This window comes from Suricata suricatta, chromosome X (genome assembly GCF_006229205.1).
Source record: "Suricata suricatta isolate VVHF042 chromosome X, meerkat_22Aug2017_6uvM2_HiC, whole genome shotgun sequence".
NCBI lineage: Eukaryota > Metazoa > Chordata > Mammalia > Carnivora > Herpestidae > Suricata > Suricata suricatta.
In genome coordinates, this window is record NC_043717.1 from 59,639,942 (window position 1) to 59,655,790 (window position 15,849).

A 15,849-nucleotide genomic window follows, 5' to 3' on the forward strand; every position below is an offset into this window, starting at 1 on the left:
ACATAGTGCTGGAAGTCCTCGCATCAGCAATCAGACAACAAAAGGAAATAAAAGACACCAGAATTGGCAAAGATGAAGTCAAACTTTCACTTTTCGCAGATGACATGTTACGCTACATGGAAAACTAGACTGGATCCAGAAGAAGCCTACTAGAACTGATCTGTGAATTCAGCAAAGTTGCAGGGTACAAAATCAATGTACAGAAATCGGTTGCATTTTTATACACCAATAATGAAGCAAAAGATAGAGAAATCAAGAAACTGATCCCATCCACAACTGCACACAAAACCATAAAATACCTAGGAATAAGCCTAGCCAAAGATTTAAAAGATCTATATGATAAAAACCATAGAAAACTTATGAAGGAAATTGAAGAAGACACAAAGGAATGGAAAAGCATTTCATGCTCAAGAATCAGAAATATAACCATTGTTAAAATGTCATTATTACTCAAAGCAATCTACACATTCAATGTAAACGCAATCAAAATGGCACCAGCATTCTTCACAAAGCTAAAACAAACTATTCCAAAATTCACATGGAAACACAAAAGACCCTGAATAGCCAAAATAATATTGGAGAAAACAAAAAGGGGAGGCATCACAATCCCAGACTTTAGCCTCTACTACAAAGATGTAATTATCAAGACTGTATAGTATTGGCACAAAAACAGACACATAGACCAATGGAATAGAATAGAGAACCCAGAAATAGATCCACAAATATATGGTCAACTAATATTCAACAAACCAGCAAAAAAGGTCTAGAGCTAGAACCACAAATGTATGGCCAATTAATCTTTCACAAAGCAGGAAAGAGTGTCCAATGGAAAAAAACACAGCCTCTTTAACAAATGGCGCTGGGAGAATTGGGCAGCAACATGCAGAAGAATGAAAGTAGACCACTTTCTTACACCATACACAAAAATAAACACTGAATGGATGAAGGTCCTGAATATGAGAGAGGAAACCATAGAAACGCTGGAGGATAAATAAGGAAACAACCTCCTTGACCTCAAACACATCAATTTCATACTTGACACAACCCCAAAGGCAAGGGAATCAAGAGCAAAACTGAACAATTGGGACCTCATCAAGATAAAAAGCTTCTGCAAGGCAAAGGAAATTATCAAGAAAACTAATAGGCAACCGATGGAATGGGAAAAGAGTTGCTAATGAAACCTCAGATAAAGGGCTAGTATTCAAAATCTACTAGGAACTCACCAAACTCCACATCTGAAAAATGAATATTCCAGTGAAGAAATGGGCAAGAGACATGAACAGACACTTCTCTTAAGAGGACATCCAGAAGGCCAACAGACACATGAAATGATGCTCAGCGCCAGTCATCATCAGGGAAATACAAATCAAAACCACACAGACATATCACCTCAAACCTGTCAGAGTGGCTAAAGTGAACTATTCAAGACCCAACTGATGCTTGTGAGGATGTGGAGAAATGGGTGCCCTCCTATATTGTTGGTGAGAATGTAAATTGGTAGAGCTGCTCTGGAACACAGTGTAGTGGTTCCTAAAAAATATTAACAATAGAACTCACTTATGATCCAGAATTAGCACTGCTATGAATGTACCCAAGGAATACAGAAATGCTGTTGCACTGGGGCACATATACTCTAATATTCCTACCAGCACTTTCAACAATAGCTAAATCATGGAAAAAGCCTAAATGTCCATCAACTGATGAATGGATCAAGAAGTTGTGGTTTATATATACAAAGGGATACTCCATGGCAATCAGAAAAAAATGCCTTCTGGTCCTTTGTAGCAACATGCATGGACCTTGAGGGTGTCATGCTAAGCTAAATAATCAGACAGAGAAGGACAGATACCATATGTTTTCACTCATAAGTCTAAATGGAGAAACTTAACAGAGGACCATGGTGAGTGGAAGGGAGGAAAAAGACTTAGGGAGAGGGATGGATACAAATCATGAGTGACTCTTGAATACTGAAAACAAACTGAGTTCTGAAGTGGGAGGGGGAAATGGGAATGGAGTTGATAGACATGAAGGAATGCACTTTTGGGGAAGTGTCTTGGGCGTTCTATGGAATCCAACTTGACAATAATTTATAAAATATGAAAAGGAAAAAAAAGAAGAGAAGAAAATGGAAGATTTGGAATAGCAAATTATCTTAATGTACTACATCTTTTTTAAAATTTCAAGGTTTTTCAAGGATTTAAGCAAACTAAATTGACTTGAAATATGGATATTTCAAGAACTAGAACAAGTTCTTGATAAAGGAGATACATTTCACTCAATTAGATTTGCCAGATTTTTAGGCATTTTTTAGCCTTTTTTCCACTGTTTCTCTATAATTGTTATATTCCAATATTACAGCTTTCTTTTCTTTTTTCTTTTTTTAAATTTAGTTATTTTGAGAGAGAGAGAGAGAGAGAGAGAGAGAGAGAGAGAGAGAGAGAGAGAGAGAGAGAGAGGAATAGTCGAGGAGGGGCAAAAATAGGGTGAGAGAGAATTCCAAGCTGGTTCTGTGCTGTCAGTGAGAAGCCCAATGCAGGGCTCAGCCTGTTGAACCATAGATCATTACCCATGCCAAAATCAGGAGATGGACACTTATCTGACAGAGCCACCCAGGAGCCCCATGACTTGGCAGCTTTATATACCTCAAACCGACCTCTAACTTTTCTACGAAATATTTTGGTTTATTGTGGGCCCAGTTCTTTGACTATTTTCCATTCCAAGAATGCCTTTTAAAATAATATCATACTTCCATGAGTAATCCAAAAGCTCCTTCATGCAAATGCCTCCACTATGTACCTCATTTAGGTAGTTGTGAAATTAAATGTTTGATGTGAAAATTGTAGGTCAAATTCTTCTTTCTCATTATCAGGCATTTTATTTTTATTTCTTTGAATCACTTTTAGTTCCTTATAGTCTCATAACACCACCTCTACGAGATAATATAATCCTAAAAGTTTGAGATGTGCCCTAGTCATTTCCAAATCCTACACAACATTGAACACAAACCCATGTGCTTACGAGATATTACATAAAACCTGTTAAAAATAATTATGTCACTGAATAAATAATTAATGTAAACATCATTGATTGGAAAAGCAAGAGGTTGTAGGAAGGGAGATCAGTGTGGTTACTAATCAAGTTGAATAATACAATGACAATATATGAAATAGATTTTAAGACAGTTTCTTTTATTATAATTTTTAAAAGTTTATTTTGAAAGAGAGATAGAACATAAGCAGGGGAAGTGCACAGAGATAGGGAGAGAGAGAATCACAAGCAGGTTCTGCACTACCAGAAAAAGCCCAATGTGGGGCTTGAAATCATGAACCATGAGATCATGACCTAAGCCAAAATCAAGAGTCAGATGCTTAACTGACTGAGCCACCTCGGTGCCCCTGATTATATTTTTATACATCAATGAAACTGTATTTTATGGAAAATTTTCACATGATATATAAATTTTAAAATGATGCTATTGTGTAATCATCATGACCATCATCGTCATCATCATCAGTGATGACTCAATACCTTATAACCTATTGTAAAATATATTTCTATGCTAAGCCTTTATAAATCTGTATTTCACTGTTAACCTGGGGAGCATAGAGTTAAAGTAGATTTATAAAGAAGAAAATCCACAATAACCTGAATGAGAACATTTGATGATTTTTAAATAAGTATTGTATTAAAATTTAGTCATGTGATATTCTGTTAATTAAATATTCATTGTTTGCATTAGATCACTTAATTGAGTTTAATAAGTATATCAAAGATAGAAGTCTGGTTGTCATGGACTTCCCAAATTGAGAATCAGTCTATATTAAGAAATACAGTTGATTTAAAAAACAACACTAAGAAGATTTATAGGGAAGGTGGTGAAGTAGAAGGATCCTAGGGTCACCTTATCCCATGAATACATTTAGATAACACACACATTAGTATAAATAACCCAGAAAGTGACCCAAAGACTGGCAGAACAGACTCTCCACAGCTAAATATAGAGGAAAGACCACATCAGAGAGGGTAGGAAGGGTGGAGATACAATCAGGACCCAAACTGGCCTGCAGGACTGTCTGAAGTATGGAAGAAGAGCATACCCCTCACCATGCACTCTTGGCATTGTGGACCCCCACTTGGAAGATGAATCCCCATAACATATGGCTTTGAAAACCAGAGGGACCTAATGAGTGAGTTCTTATGATCAGTTGGTTTAACACCTTGAATGTTAAAAAAAATAAACAGATAGGGCTGTGGAAGAACCAGAAGGCAAGAGAACTGAGTCCCCACCATAAAAAATACAGCGTAACCAATAGCCTTACTGAGATAAATCATAGTAGCAACATTTTGAAAAACACCTTGGGTTATATGAAAAGAAGATTTGTTTACAAATCTCAAACTGTGTGCTGGAAGAGCAGGGATCATTGGGAGTCTTCTCCACGATCAAAAGGGTAAGAAGTCATCATTTCCCTGCCCTGCCCCTCCATAGCCTAGATACATGGACACCTGTAGGAACCAGCTCAGCACTAATATTCTCCACCCACCTTGCCAAATCACCCTGCCGTGAGCATTTCTGAAGGCCCACCCACTTTGGGTAGGCCTGTGGAGGATTTTCTGGGACAGCTGCAGGTCTGCCTTCAGTGGACTAGCAAGATCTTGTTAACACTGTTCTCCATACCCCCGTGTTTGCTTGTGAACCCATCCCCTCCAACACGCCATCAGCAGGAGTCCATCCAAAATAGTGTCACAAGCCTAGCAGTGTGCAAGCAGCCACTACAGGAGTCAGGCCTACTTCAAAGTGACTCCTACCTTAAGGATAGGGAAAGAAAACAATATACCCCATTTTTTCTGTGACCCCCAACAGTAGGTGGAGGCAGATAACTGTTCTAATGGCAGGCCACACTCACCATCAAAAGCTTCTTAGGGGACTACATAGAGAGAGTTCCCTGTAGTTCTGCATTACTAAAGCTGTGACAAAAGTCTAGTCAGACTCAACTCAAGACCAAGGTGGCCACAGATTGGCCAAAAATAAACCCTGCCCAAAACTGGAAAAAAGAACTATTGCAGACCACTGGACTGAAGACAAATGTGGTTTAGCCACAATAGTAAGTTGCACACAAAATACATAAGAGACACCCATGAGGCAACCATTTATGTCAAAAAGGGAACATTTCATGGCAGGGTTCTACAGGACCTCATCTTCATAAGCCACTATTTTCAAAGGCAAAATATTTAGCTTAATATACTAAAATATATAAAGAGTCAGAGAAATTGACAAAATGAGGAGATAGATGAATATGTCCCAAATGAAAAACCAGGACAAAATCACACCAAGAGAGCAAAATTGAATAGAGATAAGTAATAAGCCTGATAGAGATTTTAAAGTAATGGTCCTAAAGATATTCAGTGAACCTTAGAAAAAATGGAGATATTCAAAGACACTCTCAACATAAAGAAAGAAAACATAAAAATGAAATCATCCAGAGAGGAATTCAATGGTAGAACTTAAAAATACTCTTCAAAGAATAAATAGTAGACTAGAATAAGCAGAAGAATAGATCAGCAACTTGGAGATAAGGGTAAAAGAAAAACAATCAAGTAGAATAGGAGAAAGGAAATAATAATTAATAATAATAATAATGATAACAAATGAAAATAGATTAAAATAACTCAGTGACATCATCAAATGCAATAACATTCACATTATAGGTATCCCAGAAGAAGTTAGACAAATAGGGGCATAAAATTTGTTTCATCAAATATAGCTGAAAAGTTCCCAAATGTGGGAAAGCCCTAGAAATCCAGATCCAAGAGACATACGGAGCCCGCAACAAAATTAACCTAAGGAGGTTCACACTATGATACATAGTACTTAAAATGGCAAAAAAAAGGAGTGATAAAGAATTTTAAAAGCAGCAAAAGAAAACAGTTGCATACAAAGGAAACTCATAACCCTATCAGCTTATGATTTTTCAGCAGAAACTTTGTAACCCAGAAGGGAATGGCAAGATATATTCAAAGTGACAGGGAAAAAAAACTGCAACCAATAATAATCTATCCATGAAAGATATCTTTTGGAATAGGGGAAATAGTTTCTCAGACAAATAAAAATTAAAGGAGTTAATGGCCACTAGAACAGACCAGCAAGAAATATTAAAGGAGACACTTTGAGGGGTATCTGAGAGGCTCAGTTGGTTAAGCATCCAAATCTTAATAAAACTCAGGTCATGATCATACAATTCGTGAGATCAAGACCTGCATCAGGCTGTGCACTGACAATGCAGCACCTGCTTGAGATTCTCTCTCGCTCTCTGCCTTTCCCCTGATCTAAATAAATAAATAAATAAATAAATAAATAAATAAATAAATAAATAAATCTTTAGAAAAGGGAACTCTGATTAGAAAGAAAACACTCTAAGTATGAATAAGAAAAGTCGGAAGCACAAAAGTAGTAAATTCAAATATGTCTATAAAGATTAGTCAAGGGATTTGCAGAAGAATGTAAAGTATGATACCATACACATAAAATGTGAGAAAGAGAATTAAAACTTATTGCTTTTAAAATGGGTTCCAATTGAAGTGATGATCAAGTTAATGTAGAATGCTATTTGCATGAGATATTTTTTACTGGTTTATTGTCAAATTGGTTTCCATACAACACCCAGTGCTCTTTTCCACAAGTGCCCTCTTCCATTACCATCACCTCCTTTCCCCCTCACCCTTCAACCCTCAGTTCATTTTCAGTATTCAAGTGTCTCTCAAGTTCTGCATCCCTCTATCTCCCCAACTCTCTTTCCCTCTTCCCCTCCCCCTGGTCCTCCATTAGGTTTCTCCTCTTCTCCTGTTAGACCTATGAGTACAAATATATGGTTTCTGTCCTTCTCTGCCTCACTTATTTCGCTTAGCATGACACCCTCAAGGTCCATCCACTTTCCTACAAACGGAAAGATTTAGTTCTTTAACATTGCCATGTAATACTCCATTGTGTATATATACCATTACTTCTTGATCCACTGATCAAGGGGCTTTTCATATTTTGGCTACTGTTGACATTGCTGCTATGAACATTGGGGTACAGGTGCTGCTATGCATCAGCACTTCTGTATACCTTGGGTAAACCTCTAGCAGTGCTATTGCTGGGTCATAAGGGAGTTCTATAGATAGTTTTCTGAGGAACCTACACACTGTTTTCCAGGGAGGCTGCACCAGTTTACATTGCCACCAACAGTGTAGGAGGGTGCCCATCTATCCACACCCTCGCCAGCATCTATAGTCTCCTGATTTATTCATTTTAGCCACTCTAACTGGCGTGAGGTGGTATCTCAGTGTGGTTTTGATTTGTGTTTCCTTGATGATGAGTGATATTGAGCATCATTTCATTTGCCTGCAGGCCATCTGGATGTCCTCTTTGAAGAAGTGTCTGTTCATGTCTTCTGCCCATATCTTCACTGGGTTATTTCTTTTTTGGGTGAGGAGTTCCGTGAGTTCCTTGTAGATTTTGGATACTAGCCCTTTATCTGATATGTCATTTGCAACTATCTTTTCCCATTCTGTCGGTTGCCTATTAGTTTTCTTGATTGCTTCCTTTGCAGTGCAGAAGATTTTATCTTGATGAGGTCCCAATAGTTAATTTTTGCTTTCATTTCCCTTGCCTTTGGGGATGTGTCGAGTAGGAAATTGCTGCCGTGGAGGTCTAGGAGGTTTTTTCCTACTTTCTCCTAGAGGGTTTGATGGTTTCCTGTCTCACATTCAGGTCCTTCAGCCATTTTAAGTTTATATTTGTGTATGGTGTAAGAAAGTAGTCTAGTTTCATTTCTCTGCATGTTGCTGTCCAGTTCTCCCAGCACCACCTGCTAAAGAGGCAGTCACTTTTCCATGGGATACTGTTTCCTGCTTTGTCAAAAATGAATTGGCCATACATTTGTGGGCCCAGTTCTGGGTTCTCGATTCTATTCCATTAGTCTATGTATCTCTTTTTGTGCCAATACCATACTGGCCTGCTGATGACAGCTTTGTAGAAGAGGCTAAAGTCTGGGATTGTGATGCTGCCTGTTTTGGTTTTCTTCTTCAATATTACTTTGGCTATTCGGGATTTTTTGGTTCCAAAGGAATTTGAGGATAGTTTGTTCTAGCTTTGGGAGGAACGTTGTTGTAATTTAGATCGGGATTGCATTGAATGTGTATATTGCTTTGGGTAGTAATGACATTTTCCCAATGTTTATCCTTCCGGTCCATGAACAGGGAATATTTTTCCATTTCTTGGTGTCTTCTTCAATCTCTTTCATAGGTTTTCTATACTTTTCCTCATATAGGTCTTTTACATCCTTGGTTAGGTTTACTCCTAGGTATTTTATGGTTTTTCGTGCAATCGTGAATGGGATCAGTTTCTTGATTTCTCTTTCGGCTGCTTCATTATAGGTGTATAGGAATGCAACTGATTTCTGTACATTGATTTTGTATCCTGCAACTCTACTGAATTCATCGATCAGTTCTAAAAGGCTTCTGGTGGAGTCGATTGGGTTTTCCATGTAGAGTATCATGTCATCTGTGAAAAGTGAAAGTTTGACTTCTTCCTTCCTTATTCTGATGCCTTTTATTTCCTTTTATTGTCTGATTGCTGATGCTAGGACTTCCAGAACAATGTTAAATAACAGTGCTGAGAGGGACACCCCTATCGTGTTCCTGATCTCAGAAGGAAAGCTCTCAGTTTTTCCCCATTGAGGATGATATTGGTTATGGGCTTTACATAAACTACTTTTATAATGTTTAGGAAAGTTCCTTCTATTCCGACTTTCTCAAGGTTTTTTTTTTTTTAAGAAAGGGTGCTGTATTTTGTCAAATGCTTTTTCTGCATCTATCGACAGGATCATATGGTTTTTATCCTTTCTTTTGTTAATGTGATGGATCACACAGATGGATTTGTGAATATTGAACCAGCCCTGTAACCCAGGAATGAATCCCACTTGATCATAGTGGATAATTCTTTTTATATGCTGTTGAATTTGATTTGCTAGTATCTTGTTGAGTATTTTTGCATCTGTATTCATTAAGGATATTGGTCTGTAGTTCTCTTTTTTAGCTGGATCACTGTCTGGTTTCGGTATCAAAGTGATGCTGGCTTTGTAGAATGAGTTTGGAAGCTTTCCTTCTATTTCTATTTTTTGGAATAGTTTTAGAAGAATGGGTATGAGCTCGGCTTTAAATGTGTGGTTTAATTCCGTTGGGAAGCCACCTGGCCCTGGGCTCTTATTCACTGGTTATCTGTCTATTCATGCTTTCTTTCTCTTCCTGTTTGAATTTTCGCAGTGCATGTGCATGTAGGAATTTGTCCATTTCTTCTAGGTGGTCCACTTTGTTGGCATATAATTTTTCATACTAATCTCTGATGATTGCTTGTAATTCTAAGGGATTGGTTGTAATAAATCCTTTTTCATTCATTATTTTGTCTATCTGGGTGCTTTCTCTTTTCTTTCTGAGGACCCTGGCTAGAGGTTTATCGATTTTGTTTATTTTTTCAGAAAACTAACTCTTGGTTTCATATATCTGCTCGACTGTTCTTTTGGACTCTATATTGTTTATTTCTGCCCTGATCTTTATTATTTCTTTTCTTCTGCTGGGTTTGGGGTGTTCTTGCTACTTCCCTTCTAGTTCCAGTAGGTGCTCTGTTAGATTTTGAATTTGCACTTTTTCTAATTTGTTGAGATTGGCCTGGATTGCAATATACTTTCCTCTTAGGACTGTCTTTGTTGTGTCATAGAGAATGTGGATTGTTGTATTTTCATTTTCATATATTTTTTAACTTCTTCCCTAATTGCATGGTTAGCCCAATCATTCTTTAGTTGGGTGAGTTTAATCTCCACATTTTTGGAGGTTTTCCAGACATTTTCCTGTGGTTAATTTCAAGTTTCATAGTATTGTCATCTGAAAGTGTGCATGGTATGACTTCTATTCGTTTGTACTAATGGATGGCTGTTTTATGACCCAGTATGTTACCTATCTTGGAAAATGTACCATGTGCACTCGAAAAGAAGATGAATCTCCTATCCTCGGGAGGCAGAGTTCTAAATATATCTATCAATTCCACCTGTTCTAATGTGTCATTCAGGTCCATTGTTTCTTTAGTGATTTTCTGTCTGGTTGATCTATCCATTGCTGTCAATGGAGTATTAACGTCCCCTGCAATTAGCACATTCTTATCAATAAGATTGTTTCGGTCTGTGATTAATTGTTTTATGTATTTGGGTGCTCCTGAATTTGGCGCATAGATATTTATAATTGTTAGCTCTCCTGATGTAGACATCCTGTAATTATTATATCATGTCCTTCTTCATCTGTTTTTACTGCCTTTACTTTAAAGTCCAGTTTGTTTGGTATAAGTATGGCTACTCCAGCTTTCTTTTGGTTTTCATTTGCATGATAGATATTTCTCCATCCCTTTACTTTCAACCTGAATGTGTCTTCCAGTCAAAAATGAGTCTCTTGTAGACAGCAAATAACATTCAGTGTTATTATTGAAAAATGTGGGTTGAGAGTCATTGTGTTCTCCCTAGAATTCATGTTTATAGTGGTGTCTCTGGCACATTGTATTCTTTGTGACATTTCCCTCATAGAGTCCCTCTTAGGATTTCCTGTAGGGATGGTTTGGTGGTCATGAATTCTCTCAATTTTTGTTTATTTGGGAACACTTTTATCTCTCCTTCTATTTTGAATGACAGGCTTGCTGGGTAGAGGATTCTTGGCTGCATGTTTTTTCTGTTCATCACATTAAAGATTTCCTGCCATTCCTTCCTGGCCTGCCAGGTTTCATTCGATAGGTCTGTAACCACTCTGATAGGTTTCCCTTTGTATGTGAGGGCCCTTTTCTCCCTAGCTGCTTTCAGAATTCTCTCTTTATCTTTATATTTTGCCAGTTTCACTATGATATGTCGTGCTGAAGGTCGATTCAAATTATGTCTTAAGGGGGTTCTTTGTGCCTCTTGAATTTGAATGTCTATTTCTTTTCCTAGATTTGGGAAATTCTCAGTTATAATTTGGTCTAGTACTCCTTCAGGACCTTTCTCTCTGTCTTCCTCCTCAGGAATTCCTATGATATGGATATTGTTCCGTTTGATTGTATCATTCAGGTCTCAAATTCTCCTTTCCTGCTCCTGGATCAATTTCTTTCTCTTGTTTTCAGATTCCTCTTTTGCTATAACTTTATCTTCTAATTCACCTATTATTCTCTCTGCCTCATCAATCCTTGAGGTGGCTGCCTTCAGTTTGTTATTCACCTCATTTATAGCCTTTTTTAACTCATCCCACATATTTTCAAAGTGCCTAGTCATTGTCTCATTTGCTTCTTTGATGCTTTTGACAACCCAAGGGATTAATTTTATGACAAGTTTTTTAAATTCTTGATCCGGTATGTTGTCTAGATCTGCCTTGAGCAGTTCTGTGGCTTTGACTTCTTCCTCGAGGTTCTTCAGGGGAGAGTTCTTTCGTTTGGTCATTTTTGCTAGTTTTCTGTCTCTTGTCAGCTTTAAAAACTCATTGTGCACTATGCACCTGTTAAGATCTCTTTGTTAAAGGAGGCTTATTGACTGTCCAGGGCCTGTCGTTTCAGGAAATATTCTTTTAATGGTGTCTCTCAGTTTCTCTTGTTGTGCCTTTGAATACTTTATTTCCCTACTCAGCAATATTTGGAACTTGCTGTCAGTTTCTTGGTGTACCCATAAGAAGGAAAACAGACAGAGAAACACAGAGGGAAAAGAAGCACACAAATGCACAAAGAAACAAACACATTAAAAGGGGGAAAGAAAAGAAAGAAAATGGAGAGAAAAGAGACAAAAAGAAGACTAGAAAAACAATAAAGGAGGTCAGAGACAACAAAGGACAATGGACAGTCTAAAAGTGTATGACCAATTGAGGGGAGAGGTAAGGATGAGATACAGGAGAATATATTCAGGTATCTTTGAGGTTGTCTTCTTTCCAGAGTCTGTATTTTCTCCTTCTGCTCTTGCAGATGAGTGTAATGCTCTTCTCGTTCGATAGATGGGGCAGACAAAGTTTACAGAGCTCCTTTCCTCTCTGCCATCTTGGCTCCTCCCCTTACATAAGATGTTATATGCAAATCTAATAATTTAGACAAATCAAATAAGAGTAATAAATTTCCAAACATACAGGGAGAAAAAGGAATCCCAGTATATCACTAACAAAATACAGGAAATAGTGATCATAAAGATCAAGAGAAGCAATGAACAGGGAATTACAAGAACAACCATAAAACCTATAACAGACTATAAATAATTACATAGCTATCAATAATTAGCTTGAATGTGAATGAACTAAATGTTTCAATCAAAAGACACCGAATGAAGGAATCGATGAAAAATGAACATTTAACTACATGCTGCCAACTAAAAACTCACTTCAGACATAATGTCACATGTAAACTGAAAGTAAAGGTATCAAGCAGATTTTATCATCCATATGAAAGTGAAAAAAATTCAAGGTAGCAATACATATATCAATAATATAGACACTCGAGCAAATATTGTAACAAGGGACAAAGAAGGACACTGCACAATCATAAAGGAAACAATTAAATAAAGAGATATAAAAATTGTAAATATTTATGCACCCAATATAGAACATCCAAATACATAAGGCTCTAATAACAATCATTAATGAAGTAATTAATAGGAATACAATAATGTAGTGGACTTTAATGCCCCACTTACATCAATACATAATTCATCAAAACAGAAAATAAACAAGGAAACAGGGGCTTTGAATGAAATATTGGACCAGATGTATCAAACAGATATATTATGATTATTCCACCCTAAAACAGTGGAACACACATTCTTTACAAGTACACATTAAACATTATTCCAAATAGATTACATGTTAGGCCACAGAACAAGTCTCAACAAGTTAAAAAAAATTGAAGTAATACCATGCATCTTTCCTGACCACAATCTATGAAACTAGAAATCAACCACAAGAAAAAACCTAGAAAGAGCACAAATGCTACTAAACAGTGAATGAGTCAACCAAGAGTTCAAAAAGCAAATAAGAAAAAAATACATGGGGACAATTGAAAATGAAAACACAATGGTCCACACTTTTTATCATGTAGTAAAAGTGGTTCTACAGGGGAAGTTTATACCAATACAGACCTACCTCGTGAAGCAATACAAATCTCACACTAAAAAAATCATCCTTACACTTAAAGGACCTAGAAAAAGAACAACAAATAAAACTCCAAAACAGCAGAAGTAAGATAGAATAAATATTAGAGCAAAAATAAATGATATAGAAACTAAAAACCAAAAGATGCAAAAAAGTAGAACAGATCAATAAAACCAGTAGTTGGTTCTTTGAAAAGATCAATAGAACCTAGAAACCTCTAGCCAGACTCCCAGAGAGAGAGTGAGAGAGAAGAGAAAAAAAAAGAAGAGAGAGAAGAGAAGAGAAAAGAAGAGAACTCAAACAAAATCACAAAAGAAGGGAAACAGCAACAGACATTACAGAAATACAAAGGATTATGAGAGATTAGAAAATATTAAACACCCACACATTGGGCAACTAACAGTAATTGGTAAATTCCTAGAAACTTATAACCTTCTAGAATTGAATCAGGAATAAATAGAAAATTAGAACAGACAAATTGCGAGCAGAGAAATTGAATCAGTAATCAATAAACTCCCACAAAACAAAAGTCCAGCACCAAAAGTCTCCACAGATGAATTATACAAAACATTAAAAAAGAGTTAATTCCTATTCATCTCAATTTATTAAAAAAAAAGAATAGAAGAGGAAGGAAAGCTTATAAATTGATTCTATGTGGCCAGCATTATCGTGATACCAAAAATAAAAACACTACAAAAAAGTGAATGAAAGGCCGATATATTTGATTAAAATGTGCAAACCCCCTCAACAAAATGCTGAATCCAACAGTACATTACTTTTTTTTTTTCCTGCAAGGTCATGTAGGATTTATTCCTAGGATGCAAGGGTGATTCAGTATTTGCAAAACAATCAACTTGACACATCACACCAATAAGAAAAAATAAAAATCATATGATTATTTCATTAGATGCAAAAAAAGCATTTGAAAAAGCACAATATCCATTCATGATAAGAACTCTCAACAAAGTATGTTTAAGGAAATACACCTCCACATAATGGAGGCTATATATGAAAAACCCACAGCGAATGCCATACTCAATTGTGCAAAATTGAAGGCTTTTTTCTTAAGATCATGAATAAGCCAAGAATGTCCACTCTCACCAGTTTTCTTCAACATAGTACTGGAAGCCCTAGCTACGACAATTAGAGAAGAAAATGAAATTAAATTCAACCAAATCCTTGGGGCACCTAGGTGGGTCAGTAGTTTAAACAACCAATTTTGGTTCAGGTCATGATCTCATGGTTTATGACATAGAGCCTCTGTCGGACTCGATGCTGACAGCTCATAGCCTGGATCCTGCTTCAGATTCTGTGTCTCCCTTTCTCTCTACCCTTCCCCCATTCCCCCCTCTCTCAAAAATAAATAAACATTAAAAATATAAAAATAAATAAATGGGCTGTTGTTCCATTTCAACTGACCAGATATTTAAGGGGAGGAGCCAAGATGGTGGAGAGGAAGGGAGCTCTGTAAACTCTGTCCGCCCCATTTATTGAACCAAGAAGGATATTACTCTCATCTGTGAGAGCAGAAGGAGAAAATACGGACTCCAGAAAGAATAGAACCTCAAGGATACCTGAGTGAGTGAGGGTGAACGGGGGAGATCTGAAAACAGGCCAGGCCGGGAGGGGCAGGGGAGACAAGATCCTCAGCCCAACGTGGGGGAAGCGCGCGGAGCCAGAGAGACAAAGGGAAGAGACAGGGGAGCGGAGAAGAGACAGGCCGCGAGAAGCGGCCTGGGCTGTGGCTTCGCCAGGGGTGAGCAATTCAAACTTGGTTTTGGTGAACGGGACCACGGACTGCATTTCCACGGTGCACCTCGCCCCCTGCACGGACTGCATGAATCCCGGGTGCCCACAGGAAGAAATAGGACCCACACCTACCCGACCCCCAACAAGGAGTAGGTGGCCAGTGGAGGCCTGGGCATGCACTTAGACTGCAGGAGCTCCCAGTTCATTTCCAGCAGTGCACAGCGCCTTGAGCAACAGCTATCAGAAACCAAGAGAGACTCAGCTTTTTTTTTTTCCTTTCCCCCATTGCAATCGCAATCTTGGCAGGGGGTGGGGACTACGTAAATGAGTCTGTGAAGGTGCACACTTCACCTCCTGCTGCCCATTTCGCCTCAGGCAGGGGCGAAGCCTCTGAGAACAGCCTCCAAGACCTACCACATGAAACCACGCCCATCAAACAGAGGGAGCTGCTGCTGTTTTTTTTAATATTAAAAAAATTTTTTTTTCTTCACTTGCTTCGTACTTATTTCTTTGTCATAATTACCTCTTTTTCCCTTTTCTTTACTCAATTCTTTTAAATTTTACTCCTTATTTTCCTTTCTCCTTTCTCCTTTACTTTTTCACCTTCTTGCAACCCAGATATATTCTCCTGTATCTCATCCTTACCTTTCCCCTAAACTGGTAATACACTTTTTTTTTTCCCATAATATTTTATTGTCAAATTGTTTTCCATACAACACCCAGTGCTCTTCCCCTCAAGTGCCCTCCACCATCACCACCACCTGTCTTCCCCCCTCCCCCCTCCCCCCCAACCCTCAGTTCATTCTCAGCTTTCAATCGTCTCTCAAGTTCTGCATCCCTCTCTCTCCCCAACTCTCTCTCCCTCCTCCGTTCCCCCTGGTTCTCCATTAGGTCTCTCTTGTTTTCCTGCTAGACCTATGAGTGCAAACA